At 41.5% G+C, this 16816-nt stretch overlaps 1 non-coding gene and 1 pseudogene across 1 annotated transcript; one reads left to right on the forward strand and one right to left on the reverse strand.

The window, feature by feature from the left end:
• The first annotated feature begins 7212 nt into the window (after positions 1-7212).
• On the forward strand, positions 7213-8916 carry LOC102728213 (transcription elongation factor A N-terminal and central domain-containing protein pseudogene; annotated as a pseudogene).
• Positions 8917-15902: 6986 nt separating this feature from the next.
• Positions 15903-16004, reverse strand: LOC115940203 (U6 spliceosomal RNA). Its single transcript, XR_004075000.1, has one exon. It is a non-coding gene; the product is annotated as a U6 spliceosomal RNA (small nuclear RNA).
• Between the last annotated feature and the right edge of the window lie 812 nt (positions 16005-16816).

Below are 16816 nucleotides of genomic sequence, written 5' to 3' on the forward strand. Positions count from 1 at the left end.
GCACTGGGTGTTGTGCACGAACAATGAATCATGGAACACTTCATCTAGAACTAATGATGTAATGTATGGGGATTAACATAAGAATAAAAAAAAAAAAAAAAAAAAAAAAACAGTGAGGTCTCATTTTAGGAAGTGGTGATGCAGCTGGGATCCCAAAAGTTAGGCCTATATTGTGCAAGAAATCAGGTACTTAACCAGGTATTTCCATGGAAACAAAAGAAAAACAATGTTCAATGATTGGAACAAATTATAAACCCGTTTCTGAGTTCTGAGGGTAGCCAGTCAAGAAGATTTCTAGATGTCAAGTTCAAAGCATCTCCAGATGGAGTGAGGGCATTCAGTGGCCGCATAGCCATAAGTGTGAAGACTGTCTATATATGAGCTGTTGTGGTGATTTCTCTGTGGTTTATATTAGGTTGTCCAGCTATAGCTTGCACAGCTTTGGAAAAAGGGCAGTTTTAGCTCTTACTGATTCTAAGTCAGAAGAGTGGGAGAACAATTAGGAATTGTTTGGAGAATTATAGCCAAATATTGGAGGAAAGTAGAAGAATTCAGGATCAGGACAGTTTACTGGTAGAAAATGAAACCTCAAAGACAATTAACGGACTAGAATCTAATCTCCGTGAGTGTCTATTACAGTTTCTACAGAAACATAATTTTTCCTCTCTACAATTCACTATTTTTATTAAAAAGAACCATAGTAAAGTATTTTGCTTGCAAATTGTCCATTTCAATAAACTTGGCTTGATTATTTATATAAGTGCAGCAAGAATAACGGCTAACTATATAGAATCTTTTTTATCTGCTTTTTATAAGGAATCTCAGATTGGACTTTTAACAGCTTCTTGGGGCTAAACAGCGAAACCAAGGATTTGCTATCAGACTTCACCTGTAATACCTGAAGATTTGGGTGAATTTCTCTCTTCTTGAGGTCCTCAAAATATCCTAAGGTTCCTGGGCCTGCCAGGAAGTATCCTTCCTTATTCACCTGGTAAGGCTGCTGGGAACTCTGTAAGCAAGGTACCAGACTGATTTTTCAAGGGGCTTTATTGGTTCAATAAAGTCAACCTTAGTTCCTTAAAGCTGTCTGGTCCTGAGTCTGTGTGTTTCTTTCTCAAATATGACATCCCAGTCAAATCCTTGGTGATATAACCAATGTTTCTAAGTGTGTCTTGCTATAAGGATCACAAGTTGAACACATGCAAATGACTATATTGCCATGAAAATAAGAATAGTCACTGAGAGTTTCTGAATTCTGGAGGGATCAAGCAAAGAAAAAAAGATAACTGTTTCATCTTTCTTCACAAAGCTATATTTTATCATATTGCTCTAAATCATAAGTAGCCTAAGAGAAAAAAGAAAAATATTTTGTAGGGGGACCCCGTCAGGTGGAAGCTGGTGGCTCAGGCAGTGAAAGAATTCACCTGAGGCAGAACAAAGGACATAGCGGCTTACTGAATACACTGCAAGGGAGCAGTAAGCAGGACAGAAAAAGAGAGACCATCTGACACAAGGCAGTGATGGGGAGCTATAGTTAAGGGTGGGGAGTGAGGAGGCATGGGAATGTATGAAATTTTCCTTTTTTGGTACCTGTACCTGGTTGTAAGAAGCCCACTGGTCAGCTAGGGCATATGGATATTTGGAGGTGGGTCGCCTAAAGAATCCATTTGCATTCAGCCCCGTGGTCACTGTAGGCTCTTTTACCTTACTCAGGTTTCCATTGCTCAAGCCTGTTGCCTACAAGAAGCCTCTACAGGTTTCTTTAAATCTGGAAAAACAAATCATTTTTAAAAATCAGCAATGTTTCAAACAAAAAAGTCATAAAAAGTTGTAATTTTTTATGGTATAAAAATATACCTTCTGTCACTGCAAACACACATCCTGCTTTCCTTGTGTTTGGAGAAGTGTCCCTTATTTCTAGCAGCTTTAATTTCATATATTAGAATTTAACCCTTAAGAACCTTAATTTAGTGAAAATTTAAAAATCAACAATTATGAACTGTCTTTTACATTAGCATTCTGTGGCTTGATAAATTTATAAATACTTTATATAATTTCTGAAAATATATGTTTTCCCATGTATGTTTATATGTTTCCCATACAAATTTTTCAATATGGCACAGACCATGTAATGGACCCAAATATCTTCAGTGCCTCTGTAAAAGAAAGCTCACTGTTAGTAATCAATGTTTTAGTATTTTATCTTATTTGGAAATGATCTAGATAATCAATAAAATTCTACCATTTAATTTACCTTAGGAAAAGTCTTATCAGTGGAAGTCACCAAAGAGATTTGGATAACTATTTTTGAATACACACACCATAAAACAACCATTACTGAAAAGTTCACCTAAAATTTCTTATTTCATTTACATCTATTTAATTTACTTGTTTTTAACAATCATACTTAGATCATTCATGAAAATTTCAGGAGACATTAAAGCAGTTGGCTCTCATTTTTTTTTTTGCTGAGACATTTTGTAACAGAGATAACATGTACTTATTTTACTCTTAGTAAACCTAGGTAAAGTACAAGTATTGTATACTTAATGCTGATAGCCCTAAAAACATGTATTAATTAAACCAACAAACTTAAATAGTTTTTATTTATCAAAAAATTATCCTAGATCATGTGACTTGAAAAATATTTGGTTTCGTTTCTGGTACAGTTCTGAGATTTAGAAATACTTAATTTATGGGTACCTGGGTGGCTCAGAGGGTAAGCGTCTGCCTTCGGCTCTGGTCATGATCCCAGGAGAGTCCAGCGTGAGCGCCCTGCTCAGCGGGGAGCCTGCTTCTCCCTCTGCCTCTCTCTCTGTCTCTTATGAATAAATAAATAAAATCTTTTTTAAAAAAAGAAATACTTAATTTATAAGCATTTATTTTTAAGTCAATTAAATGAGGCTCTTCACAAATTAATTTTGCAACACCATCTGGAGGTAGAAAAATACCGTATCTATAATGTACATACAAAAGACATACATAAACATATTGATAAACAGAGATCTTATGGCTTTCATTTTCAAATTTCAGCCATGAATCAGATATAACAATATAAAACTCACTAGTTCATAAGTACTAGTTGGAGTAAAATTAAGTTTATGAGCTCAGATGGCTAAAACTTTTTACTACATGTGAAGACTTTAAGATTTGTATCGTATTGTTTGTATTTGTATTGTTCTTGACAGGTGATCTTTAGGAGGCTATGGTCTAGAATCTGGGCTAGAGAGACTTTTTAGCAGTTTGTATTTTTAAAAGCCCTCTTCCTCCCCACCCTCACCCCCTTTTTTTTTCCAGTCTGGGCAGAGTTTTAATTACCTCATATGGTGTTTACATTTCAAAGACATGGTAAGATTTACATCTTTAAGGAACAGAGAAAGAATGCATACCTTGGGCCTAGAGATTAGTTTGGAGTGCTCTGTGTAAATCTTGTAGCAAAAGAGAAGCTAAAACAGGCAGCAGAGTGTGTAAGGAATTTTCTGGGCAAAGTAGAGGAATTTTGGAAGTTAAGGGAATTTGCTGAGGAGATGGGGCCAGACTTTAAAAAGGGGAATTTACATTGGATGTGGACTTTAATTTTGTTCTAAGTTTAATTTCTGCTCTTTCACCTTGTTAAGGGAGCCCCCAAGGCTAGCCATTATACTTCTGTGTATCCACTTTTTAATTTGGTCTTTCCATAGATACCAATAAAACGATTGTTTAAAATGAGAGCTCTCTTAAAAAAAATTTTTTTTTCAAATATAGAAGATTCCTCAATTCAAAAGATCCATTCCAGGGCGCCTGGGTGGTTCAGTCGGTTAAGTATCTGCCTTGGGTTCAGGTCATGATCTCAGGGTCCTGGGATTGAGCCCCAAGTCAGTCTCCCTGCTCAGTGGGGAGTCTGCTTCTCCCTCTGCCTTTCTCTCTCTCTCACACACACACACACTCTCAAATAAATAAATAAATAATCTTAAAAAAAAAAATCCATCCCCTGGCCATTGACGAGTTTATTAATCTCAATAGCGATTCAAACCAATAGCCTTTTTATGGCTCAACCAAGGGCACAAGAGGTGTCCCATAAGAGAGTGCAAGAGATGCAGTCCTCACAAGATCCAGAAAGTTCACTCCCAAAGTCAGCCTAAGAAAGTAAAGGCCTTTGTTGTCACTGGTGATAAGAACTGCGTAGAGAAAACAGTATCTCGGGAATGTGAGATGCCTTTGAAATCGCTTAAAAACAAAGTTGAACAAAAATCAAAATGGCCGCACTAATGCTTCAGTGAAGCTGGATTTTAAAGTAACCTTTTTCCTCTCTTCCGCAAACCTCCCCTCCTCCCTTCTTAGCCTTTTGTTTCAGGAACCCGGTACCACACTAAAGACATGATGAAGGAGGCTAGTAGCACATACACAATTCCTGTTAAAACCAGCTAAAGCCTATATTTCCCTATAAAGCCCCCCAGTCCCTTCCTCCGGGAGGGCCTGCAGGTTTTCAAGGCCAAAGCCTGTTGCAGCTTCCTTTGCCCAGCTAAGCAATAATGCTATCGTTCCTCTTTATCCCAAACTCCATCTTCGAGTTTTGGCCTGGAAGCACAGAGTTTGGTTTTCGACACCTCAGTCATAGACCACCTAATCTGTGACACCAGGCAGGCAATACAGAAATGGGACTTTTCCACCACTAACAAGACAACAAAGGTTGAGACAACGAAGGCCCTTATGGACTGGGACCCCTCAAGACAAACTCTCCTGAGAGCTCGCACAGCTGAACAACAAAAAATGCCGTTTGTGACTTCACGTCTCAGAACCCCAGTCCATTTGACTGGCCGCCAGATGCACACCAGTATGTACACTCCCAGATGGCAGAGACCAGAGAGAATATTCTCACCCGTCACAAAGCCAAGCTCTTAGGACATACAACAAGACAAAAGGAAAAACGCAGCTGGTTTTTACATAGGGGATCCACAGCAAAGTTCATCTAAACAGATGCCCTTCTGGTGAGAACCATGAACTCACCAGTCTGTGAGGCCGGCTCAAACAACAAACTTATAGGACCTATGCCTCCATTCTACCCTGTGGTTTTTCTTCTTGACAAATGACACAAAAGACAAAGACAAAAGAAAACAATGATCATTTCTGGGAGGAACGCGATCAATAGAAATCAAAAGTACTCATCACAAATCTTTACCAGAATTGCTATACCCAAGTAACTAGCTCACCCAAATATTTTCTGCTAATCTAAATTTAGAAAAAGAAAAGTATTCTCACCTTTTTCACTTCCAACAGACCGGGCAGACAGAGATCCAGGAGACTGACATGGTAAGAACTCTTACCTTCTGCCAGCTTCCGTCAGAGGTCCCAGGATCTCTCCCCTGCAGCAGCCCTGAAGTGAGCACTGGCCAGATCCTGGACAGCCCTATGTTGGGCACCAAAACTGCAGGGAAGAAATACTTTTCTTTCTTCCTTTCCAAATTTTTTGGTTGATCTAATAATTAACTTGACATAAAACATTAACAGGAGAAAAACAACTTTAACTATGTACCAGTGGGAGCTCCACAAAGATGAGAGGCTCTCCCTTGACAGGTAACGGAGGCTTATATGCCATCCCAAGTAGGAGAAGGGAAATAAGGGTCTGGGACTGCAAAGGGGAGGAAGACAATTCACAGGAAAATGGGAAGAGCAAATGTTTGGTAAACAAATGTTTGCCATACCATATGGAGAAGTTGTTCTCATGTGTAAAAAAAAAAAGTTATCTTTCGTAATAGCTCTCTTCCCATCACAGACTTCCTATTTAAATTCTTTTAAACAGTTAAGGGAGAGGTAAAAGCTCTTGAGTCTGCTGGGCCTTGATTGTCTTCAGTTCAAAATAACCCACATGCCAAAGTGAAACATTCTGGGGCCACCAACCCACCATCAGTTGAGGTCAGGGTTTGAATTATGCAAACGCCTCAGGACCCTGGAACATTGGCCCAAGACTGTGACTGTAATGTGTCTTACAGCTTGCCCTTAATTTGCTGCTGTCATGAAAATCCTTGGAAATCTTAAATCTTAATCTAAATCTTGGTGGTTTAAGGAGTATGAGGAGAAGGGCGACAGATACTGCTTTTGAGCCTTGAGGTTGTCTGGAAAGATCAGGTTTACACTAGAAGGTTTTGGTCGTCAAGGTGCAGAAGTGAGGAGACTACTCCACTATTCGGAGAGCCATGTAATAAAACCTTCAAAACTTGGAAAGTAGCATAGTGGAAGGATCCTGAACTTTGCAAACAGTCTTAAAATCTAGTCCTAGCTCTACCATTTATTAGTCATTTGGCCTTGAGAAACACCATGACCTCAGCTTCCTCATTTGAATATGGGGATAAAAATAAACACTTTGAAGGGGTGTTGGAAGACAAATAAAATAATGTACATAGAGTACTCGGCTCATAGCAATTGCTCCCAAAATATTTGTTCTTTCTTCTAAACCTTGAGGATTCCACCAGTGTTATGTTCTAAAACAACCTTTTAAACAATAGAAGCCTTTGTAAAATTGTCAGGCATTCTACCTTAGAAGCTGTGAGATTTGCAGGATGTAATTGGATATCATTTTAATAACTCTTAGAATTGTGTGGCCCTACTGGTCAGGAAGAATATGGAAAGAAGATAGAATTCCATCAATGTCAAAAGTCATTGGAGCTAGATGGAAAAGAAATTAATATATCCTAGACAAAGAAAAGCAAAATCAAATCATGTGACAGCCTGAGTCAGTTTCAGGCTTCCGTGAGTAGTCTGGGTGGGACAGGGCTTAGTGGAATAAAATGAGAGTAAGCACGATTGATACCCTGGTAAGTACCTGTGTGGCCATACCAGTTTGTGCAGCCTTGTATGCAAGCCCGACCACCTGTAACAGGATGAAGTCCAGGTTTGGGCTACAAATAGGGCAGGCAGAAATCCAGGTACAATCCTACCTAAAATCTCTGAATTCTCCCCAAATTGCTTGGGATGGCATTATTAGTCCCTCAGTGGATAAGCATCTTTCAACTCTGGGAAAATTTAGAATTAAGAATAAAATGTTTAAAAGACTCACACTTAGAACATTAATATTTACGTATTAAGGATAAATCTGTGCCTATTTGGTAGTATAAGTATTTGTAATACTCAAAAGAAGTTGTTTGGCCTATTATAAAATTTACTGCACTAAAAAACCCAATTTGAAACGTATGAGTAATCTTGATTGGTATATTTAAGTGTAATCTTTCTAAGGTTATGTACAGTATTGGAACCACTAAGAATACTTAAGAATCACTATCTATGTAAGTTTATTTTATTAAATTTATAAGAGTTACTTAGAAGTTGAGAAAGATTATTTTATCAAGATATTGAAGGATTTCAAATGAGATTAAGATATTCAATTCATAAATGGGGTTTAAAAGCTTAGAGGTATATAAGTCTGTAAGTGGGCCTAATTATTAATCAAAGGCTTCCTTAAAAGTAATTGACGTTTCTCAACGTGGAGGTCTCCCGAGATTCCCGAGCTCCTGCACTTCTCAGTTTCCTCATCTGTAAGATGGAGATAAGCCATATACTTGACTTGGGCTCATTGTGAGGATGGAGATGACATGAATGTGTATGGCACATGGACTTCAATAAATGTACATTGCCTTCTGCTGTTAAGAGCTGTAAAGATGTCTGACCAGAAGCAGGTAGCTGCCAAAACATCCCTTATTGAGCAACTGATGTCTAAAAGGAATTTTGAGGATCTTGGCAACCACCTTACTGAGCTGGAGACTCTTCATGTGACTAAAGAGCATCTCCAGGAGACCGTCATGGTCAGGGCGGTGTACAGAGTCCTCAAAAACTATCCTACAGTGGCTTTGAAAAAGAAAGGCAAGTGTTTGCTGTCAGAATGGGAAGCTCTTTATAAGGATCTCCACTTCGAACTAAGGGACAGCCCTAAATCATTCCCTACGGGCAGAAACGAAGAAAACTGTGGACTTTCTCATGACCCAAGTCAGGATGAGATATCAGGCGGCTCCAGTTCTAATTAATCACCCCACGATGTTGCAAGAGCCATTGAAACACTTGTGACTGAAAATGGCACGAGTCAAATGGAGCCCAAGGAGGAGCATTTCAGGGGTGGTGACCCAAAATCCACTGACCAGAGATCCAGTGAGCCGCTGGATCCCACAGTACCTGTGAGAGCTAAATGCACAGAACTTCTTTATGAAGCTTTAATGAGTTCTTGCACAGATCAGTCCAAAGCTGATTTGTGGCAAAACTTTGCAAGAGAAATTGAAGGGCACATTTTTACCCTTCGTTTGAAGAGCGTCAAAAAGTACAAAACTTGTGTTAGAAGCAAAGTTGCCAATCTGAAGAACCCCAAAAATTCTCATTTACAACAGAACTTGCTCTCTAGGACCACGTCTCAGAGAGAATTCACTGAAATGACGGTGATGGAGATGGCAAGCAAAGAACTGAAGCAGTTGAGAGCCTCCTACACGGAACCTTGCATGCAGGAACATCACCTTCCCCACGCCACTGAGGGCACGCAGGCAAAGAAAATAAAATGCAGACGCTGTGAGAAGTTCAATTGCAAGGTCACTGTAACGCCAGAGGAACACTTTTCCTGCCAAGTTGGGTGCGGAATTCAAATCCAGATGAAGAGATGATGACCTATGTGATCTGTAACGAATGTGGGGAGCGGTGGTATCATAGCAAGTGGGTCTGCCCGTGATGGTAAATAAATGTTCTCTTAACCAAGAAAAAAAAAAGTAATTGACATTTATTAAACTTGTAAATAGAATAATAAGATTTGTAAACTGATCTTTAAGGAAAAACTAGGCTTCTGAATTCAGGAATTTAATAAATTAAATGTTAACTTTTAAAAACCAAAGATGGGGGTGCCTGGGTGGCTCAGTCAGTTAAGCATCTGCCTTTGGCTCAGGTCATGATCCCAGGGTCCTGGGATCGAGCCCCGCCTCGGGCTCCCTAGTCGGTGGGGAGCCTGCTTCTCCCTCTGTCTCTGCTGCTCCCCTTGCTTGTACCCTCTCTCTGTGTCAAATAAATAAATAAAATCTTCAAAAATAAATAAATAAATAAAAATAAAAACCAAAGATGCCTCTGAATAATATTTTCTGTACATGAGGGTGCCTGGGTGGCTCAGTTGGTTAAGCGACTGCCTTCAGCTCAGGTCATGATCCTGGAGTCCCGGGATCGAGTCCCACGTCGGGCTCCCTGCTCAGCAGGGAGTCTGCTTCTCCCTCTGACCTTCCCCCTCTCATGTGCTCTCTCTCTCTCTCTCATTCTCGCTCTCTCAAATAAATAAATAAAATCTTTAAAAAAGAAATATTTTCTGTACATGAAATATTTGCTGTTCCTGAGGGTAGAAAAAAAAATCTCCTATTGGGGGGGAAAAAATGAAATCTTAAGAAAGAAATCAGAATAAATTAAGCAGGACTCCAACTGAAAGAGGAGTAGGGCCTGAGCCTGAATCCAGCTTACTGGTCCACCTCTTGCCTTCTCTCAATGCCAAACTGATGCACATCCCACCATCACTGCCACCCTGTCTCCATCCACAATTGACTTGCATCTACCCAGTGGGGAGAGAAGCTGAGTAGCACAGGGCAGGTCAATGGGGGAGACATACCAAGGAATGTAAAGATCATCAGTTTTGAATTCACACAGACCTGAGTTTGAATAACAGTCTCTGAGAACTTAGAAAAAGTATCTAAATTCTCTGAGGTTCAGTTTCCTCTTTTCTAAAGTGGAATTTTTTAAACACCTATGCCAAGGGTCATTAAGAAAAGTATATGTAATCCTGTATTTTCTTAACTTTCACCACTAGCCACTGGGGGTATGATTGTGAATGAGACACAACCCTGCCCTCAAGAATAGCTAAAATGATGATTGCATTTATGATTAGTGCTCAACCAAAGGCTGCTATATCTATAGCTCATCATCAAATGGAGGAAATCAACATTGCCATTGAAGTCAGAAAGAACTGGGTTAGAGCTTAGCAATGCCACTTACTAGCTATGTAACTGTGGCCTCTGAGCCTGTTTCCTCTTCTGCAAATGAGGACAACTGATTGTAATACAGAGTAGTTGAGGGAATCAAACAAGCTGGTGTGTGTGTAATAACATCTGGCACAGTGCTCAGCATATATAGGAGATTCTCGCTGTATTGTAATATCCTATATGCATATGGCAGGTTTCTCCTGGCCCCACTGTACTGCACAAAAACTCCAAAGTACAGGGCTAACCCAGGTCAATGTCTTGTTGAACTCCAGGGATAGAGAGAATTTTGGAATTGCTGCTGGCCAGAAAGCCTGGCATTCTCTCCTGTACCCATGGCCCTGACTGACCCTGAAGAACCAAGTTGTTAGGTTGGAACAGATACATCAACATCTGGTTCCATTCAGTTTCTCTCCATTTTGCCTCCTTAGAAGTTCATATAAGAGACTGCATCTGTACCTGCCCACTGCTAACCCCAGCTCTTTTTCTTCCAAAATTTCCTAGTGGAAATATCAGCTGTGACCTTCACATTGCACTCATTTGTCTGGGCACCTACATAACTTCACACACCAAATTTAAGGGCCTTCTCTTGATCTAATAGTGATAGGTCTTTAGGAGTGTTGTGATGGCTGGTCAGTTCAGAATTCACACCAAACCCCCAGCAAGATGCTCCTAGTATCAGCAAGATACTTCCCCAGTGAAGATACGTCTTTTTAGAGCTTCCATTCCTGGGCACAGTCTTCTCACCCAAGTAGCTAAAGTTTGAACCCTGGGACTCATGAAACAAAATTCTCAGTAGTCCTTTTTGCCACAAACATCTTGCCATGCTCCCCTGGTGGGAGGTGTGGGAGAGGAACATTTGCCCTTTTTTTCCCTTCTAGGTTCTTTGGCTGGTCTAATAATTAAATTGAGATAAGACAGATTAACAGGAGAAAAACAAATAAATTTAATTTTCTACATACAGGAACCCTGAAGCTATGAGGCTAAAAGACAGTCAAAAAATTGAGGTTTATATGTCATCCTGAGCTAAGAAGGAGGAAGGGATCTTGGGCTTCAAGGGGAATGAAGACAATCCACAGGAAGATGGGAAGAGCAAATGTTTGGTTAAAAAAATAAAAAAAGTTTATTTTGCCATGCACAGACAATGGAACAGAGAGAGGAATCCTAACAAACAGGCCTCTCCAAACTCTTCCTAGCCTACCACACCTAGCCCGGACTCCTCGTGGTTATCTCTGGTGATAACCCTCTCTGGGACCAGACCCCCCAACTAAATTCTTTTAGGCGGGTAAGGGAGAGGTAAAAAGCTCTTCCTGAGTCTTTCAGGCCTTGACTGTCCAGTTTGAAATAATCCACATGCCGAAGTGGCACATTCTCCAGTGGCCTGCCCTAAACTCCATCAAAAGCAAGCCCACAGGGCGCCTGGGTGGCTCAGTCGTTAAGCGTCTGCCTTCGGCTCAGGTCATGATCCCAGGATCCTGGGATCGAGTCCCACATCGGGCTCCCTGCTCAGCGGGAAGCCTGCTTCTCCCTCTCCCACTCCCCCTGCTTGTGTTCCTGCTCTCACTGTCCCTCTCTCTGTCAAATAAATAAATAAATAAAATCTTTAAAAAAAAAAAAAAAGCAAGCCCACAAATCATGGAGCTGCTTGGACTGTGGCTCCGCCTCAGGTGTCCGTTCTTTCCTTTCCCATTTTTCCCACTCGTACACAAAAGGAGTGATCCAATCATTTTTCCAGAAAGGCTTCCCTGACACCTGCACCCTCTGAGCCAAGAAACTATTCCTTCTGTCCAGAGGGAGGGAGAGCTTACAATGGATGTTTGCTTTGCTGTCTGCTTCCAACCACCCTTCCAGTAATGATACCTGGAATTTCCTATGAGGAAACCCCTCTCCACTCTCAGTCCACATGCTTGGGTGAAACTGCCAGGGCGAGCCTGGAGAAGGAGAGTCTTAGTCGGTCTGGGGTTCCATAACAAAATACCATAGATGGAGTGGCTTAAGCAATGAGAACTTATTTCTTACAGTCTGGAGGCTGGGAAGCCCGAGATCAAGATGCCAATCAGTTTGGTTCTCCATGAGGCCTCTCCTCGTGGCTTGCAGATGGCTGCCTTCTCATTACATCTTTAGATGGCAGAAGGAGGAAGCTCTCTGGTCTCTTCTTATAAAGGCACTAATCTCATCGTGAGGACCCTATCCTCGTGGCCACATCTAAATTTAACTACCTCCCAAAGGCCCCTATCTCCAAATACCATCATACTAGAGGTTAAAGTTTCAACATATGAACTGATGGTGAAGGGAGATAAATCAGACTGTGGCAGAGAGCCTCACACTTCCCCCACTCCGGTGCTTGGTTCAGAGCCAAACACAGAACATAATCAGAGCCAATGGGCCAAGTCCTTGCTCCTCTGGATGACTGAAACCTTGGACAATGAGGCCTGAGCTGTAGGCAAGCATCTTGACACCACACAGAGGACAGAAAGAGAGAATAGTTCCTAATGACACCTGGCCTGACGCCAGACCAACCTTACCCTTCTGTACGCTTTAAATTTTGTAAGGCAAAATTATCTCTCTTGGCAATTTAGGTTAAGATTTTATGACCTGCAACTAAAAAAAATTCTAACTTCTGCAGATCTATACCAATTCATCCAGTGGTGTGCTAAAGAAAACTTCATGCGAACCAGTTGTTAAAGCTTCAGGAATTGTACAAACCAGGTGTTAAACACGGCCATTATTAATAATTAAATCATGCAAACTTATGAACAAGTCAATAATATTTGTAAAAGGTAATAAATACTCAAAACCCATCACTTCCTAATAAGTTTACAGTCACTTGTGCTTTGAGTTTATTTCCATCTACTGTATGTGCATGGTGGAAAAACTGTAGAGAAGGATGCTGCTGTGCACCTCTTCCCAGCTCTGTATTCAGTGGTATCAACCTGGGAGCTTGAAATTAACAGGGCAGAAGTACCTTCACCACAAAAATGGACAAACACTGCAAATCAAGGCTTGACTTACTGGTTTCTTGATTGCCTAGGCTTAAGGAAATAGTGCAGAGCGTGTCAATAACGTAGATTAAGTTGAAAGTGCTTCATGTCTGTAGTTGTTAGATTTGTGACCAGAACAAAAACTTGAGAAATATTCTTCCAGTATTCGAAAAGTATTATTTGACTGAGCAAAGAATATTTGCAGCCACTGCCATGGCCTAGCAGCACTGTGCTAGTTTTCCGAAGTCAAAACGAACAGGACACAGATGGCCCTGTGCTCAGGGAACTCAGAGCTCAGGGTGATTTGTTCTAAGCCAAGTACCACAGAAGAGACAGCAGTAAAAGACATTGTATCTGTCATCAAGAAGTGTATAATTTAATTGTAAAGGCAAGTCTAGCACACAGAAAATACAGTAGAGTCTCTTAAGTCAGGGATGACAAATATCTATTATGCACACCGCCACCTCCCTGTCCACACCTAAGTGAATAAGTGCCGGCACTCTGCCCTGAGCCAGGATGTGGCTCCAGCAACCTGCCCAAGAGAGCACTCCAGGCAGCCACCACTGTGCTCATCATGGGTGCCATTACACAGGAGTACAAACCATGGGACAGCCCAGTTTCAAAGTTCAGAGGTGAGACCAGCCGGACCTGCGCTACCAAAGAAAGGTTTCATGGAACAAAAAACTTGAAAAAGGTCTTGGAGGATGAGTAAGGAACGTGTTAGAAATGCAAAGTCCCAGGCCCCACCACAGGTCTACTGAGTTAGAAACTCTGAGAGTAGCCCCAGGACTCTTGTTTTAACAAGCCCTTCAGATGGTTCTAACGTACACTGACGTGTGAGAACCACTGGACTTTGCCCTTGGCTTCTTCTCCAGCTGCTTTCTCTCATGTGTCACTCAAGTTGATCCTTACAACTGCACCATGCAGTAGGTAGGCAAGCTAGAATATTTATCCTTCTTACACGGGTGAGAAGAGCAGTTCAAAGACATTACAGGACTCACCCAGGACCACGCTGCTTACGTGCAGCAGAGCCTGGGCTCCAGCCAGCTCTCCAGGTGCCAGAGCAGTGTTATTTCCATCAGCCCTAAGGTAAGAGCATAACGATAGCATGATTCCTCCCAGCCCCCAGCCTCCTAATTTCCTCTCTCACCTTCCCAAGGAATTGGCCAGCTTCCTGACAACAGGCTGTGAATAAAAGCTCTGTGGGGTGATGACAGTTGCCTGACAGAAGGAAGGTGATAGGACTTGGTGCAGGGCCCCCACCATGCTCATACCTGCAAGGATTGAAAGTGAACTTCAAAGCCAGCACCAACCAGCTGGTCCCAGGCATCCAACAGCTTCAACTCATCAGATGCCATGGCCCAGACCTGGCTAATGGCAAAAATGTGGAAACTCAGCCTCCAATGAAACCCAGGAACAGAGCCATGAAAGCTGGTCTAGGATCCAGCTCTTTGTGCCAAGCCCTCTCAGGCAGAAATGATCAGGTTTAAAGAACTATCTCCAATCCAAGGCCAAGCTGACAGGTCAGCCTGGAGGACTGGAAAGGGCACGGTCTCTTGAGTCCCACATACCTGGGTTTAAAATCAGTTCCAATGTTTACAAGCTCTGCAGAGCAGCCTCCTTACCTTCTCTGAGGCAATCACTTTCTATGCAAAATGGGGACATAAATACACACAGTTTGTGTGAAAGAAGAGAAATAACATATGCAAAAGTGCTGGCAGAGCGGGCACCTGGGTGGCTCAGTCGTTAAGCATCTGCCTTCGGCTCAGGTCATGATCCCAGGGTCCTGGGATCGAGCCCCTCATCGGGCTCCCTGCTTGGCAGGAAACCTGCTTCTCCCTCTCCCACTCCCCCTGCTTGTGTTCCTGCTCTTGCTGTCTCTCTCTGTCAAATAAATAAATAAAATCTTAAAAAAAAAAAAAAAGTGCTGGCAGAGGCCTCGGCCCTTTCCTTCCCTCACTCTTCCCTTTGGGAGTCTTCTTTCTCCATCTGCATGGATCCGGAGAAGGGGATGCCAAGTTGCTAATGAACCAGGCTAAAGGGGAACAGCTCTGCCTAGACAGAAGATAACCTCTAAAAGTACCTTCTAGCATTAGATCATAAATCTGTCTTATGTTGAAACTGTATTTGTGGGCTGTTAGCTCTGTTAAGAGTGTATCTTACTGCTTTATCCTGCATTCAGCACTCACTATGCACAATAATGAGCTGCTTTGTAACTTAGGCAATATTGGGCATGAAGAAATTAATCAGGAATTCGCCAGAATTCTCCAATCATCTGAAATGAATCAGTAATTCTCAGTAATCAGTAATTCTCTGGCAAACTACATCCACAGGCCAAATCCAGCCAAGCGCTTCTTTTTGTAAATAAAGTTTTATTGGAACACAGCCATGCTCATTTATCCACATATTATCTATGGCTGTTTTCACACTACAAAGCCAGGGTTGGACTGCAAGGGCTGAAATATTTACTATCTGGCCCTTTATAGAAAATTACCTACCCCTGCTCCAAAAGAAAGTACAGATAAATTGAATTGTTACAGTTCAAGTTCTCTAAGATGTAGGCTCTGAGAAAGAGTTTAGGATTCAGGGTGTTAAACAGGGAACGCCTCTGGGATCCACATCTCTGGAAGGGAGAGAAAGGAAGCAGGAGTGGGCACAGGGAAAAGACTGGCTGCAATGCAGGTCCAGCAGCTTCAGTCAACTCCACAGGGAATGCTGGAGCAAATAACCCCTTAGAGTTGGCCTGAATGGGCCCAAATAGCTGCACTTTTACCCTCTGCCTTGATCGGTCATTGGAAGTGGGCAATCCCCTGGAATGTGTGCCCGCTGGTGAGGCAACTCCCAAAGGGGCTAAGGGCTGGAGGCTGTCTATTGACATCATTCCCAGAACCGAGGGCAACAAATCCTCCCTTGCATCTCCATGCCCAGCACAGCCACCCAAGCTTTCTTTCTTTCTTTTTTTTTTAATATGGAATGCTTCACGAATTTACGTGTCATCCTTGTGCAGGGGCCACACTAATCTTCTCTGCATCATCTGCAGTTAATGTGCTGTCAAAGCGAGCACCACCCAAGCTTTTTTAAAAGTTTTCTTCCACCACCTTCCAGAAGTGCCCCCCGCCTCTACACCAGGGAGTCAGGTGTCTTCTAAACTTCCAAGGGAAGTGGTAGCTGTCATCAGTGGGACACAAAGTCAAAGTGGACACAAGGTGTTCAGAATAACAACTAAAATATCACCTTAAACTTATTCCCAGTAATATTCTTGAAAAACTTTATGTCCGTAAGCTTTATTGGAAATCACAGAGAAACAGGCTATGCATCAATAAATGCCATTCTCAGGAAAAGTGGGCTTTCTATTCCTATGAGAATAACACCCAGATTTTTTGATAGAATGGTGATATCTAAAATATATAATGTATATAAGATATAAAATGTTTTATATAAAAAAGATAAAATGAGAGATAAGGTAGAAAATGTCACTGCTTATTAGTGCAATAGCACAAGAGCAAGAGATTTTGATTCTACAAACCTAGGTTCAGTTCTCCACCTGCCACTTACTCTCAACCATCCCTTTACCCTCCCAATGTGTTTGCTCATCTATAATATGGGACTGTGATACTCTATCCACCTCACAGTGTTCTCACAGAATCAGAAGAAATGATATATGTGAACCAGTGATGAAATCTGGAAAGTTCTCAAAAAATATTTTTTTTGTCTATGTCTTCTGTAACACCTCCTTCATTGCTATCTTGAAGTTCTATTCAAATATTTAATTGCTTTAGTTATTCTTTTTTTTTAGTTCTTCTCTGTTCTTACCAAGTATATCATCAATATTTTGTCATACACAGAACAGGTATTTTAAAAGATTTTTTATTTGCT

This window comes from Leptonychotes weddellii, chromosome 11 (assembly GCF_054177405.1).
Source record: "Leptonychotes weddellii isolate Sample4059 chromosome 11, ASM5417740v2, whole genome shotgun sequence".
NCBI lineage: Eukaryota > Metazoa > Chordata > Mammalia > Carnivora > Phocidae > Leptonychotes > Leptonychotes weddellii.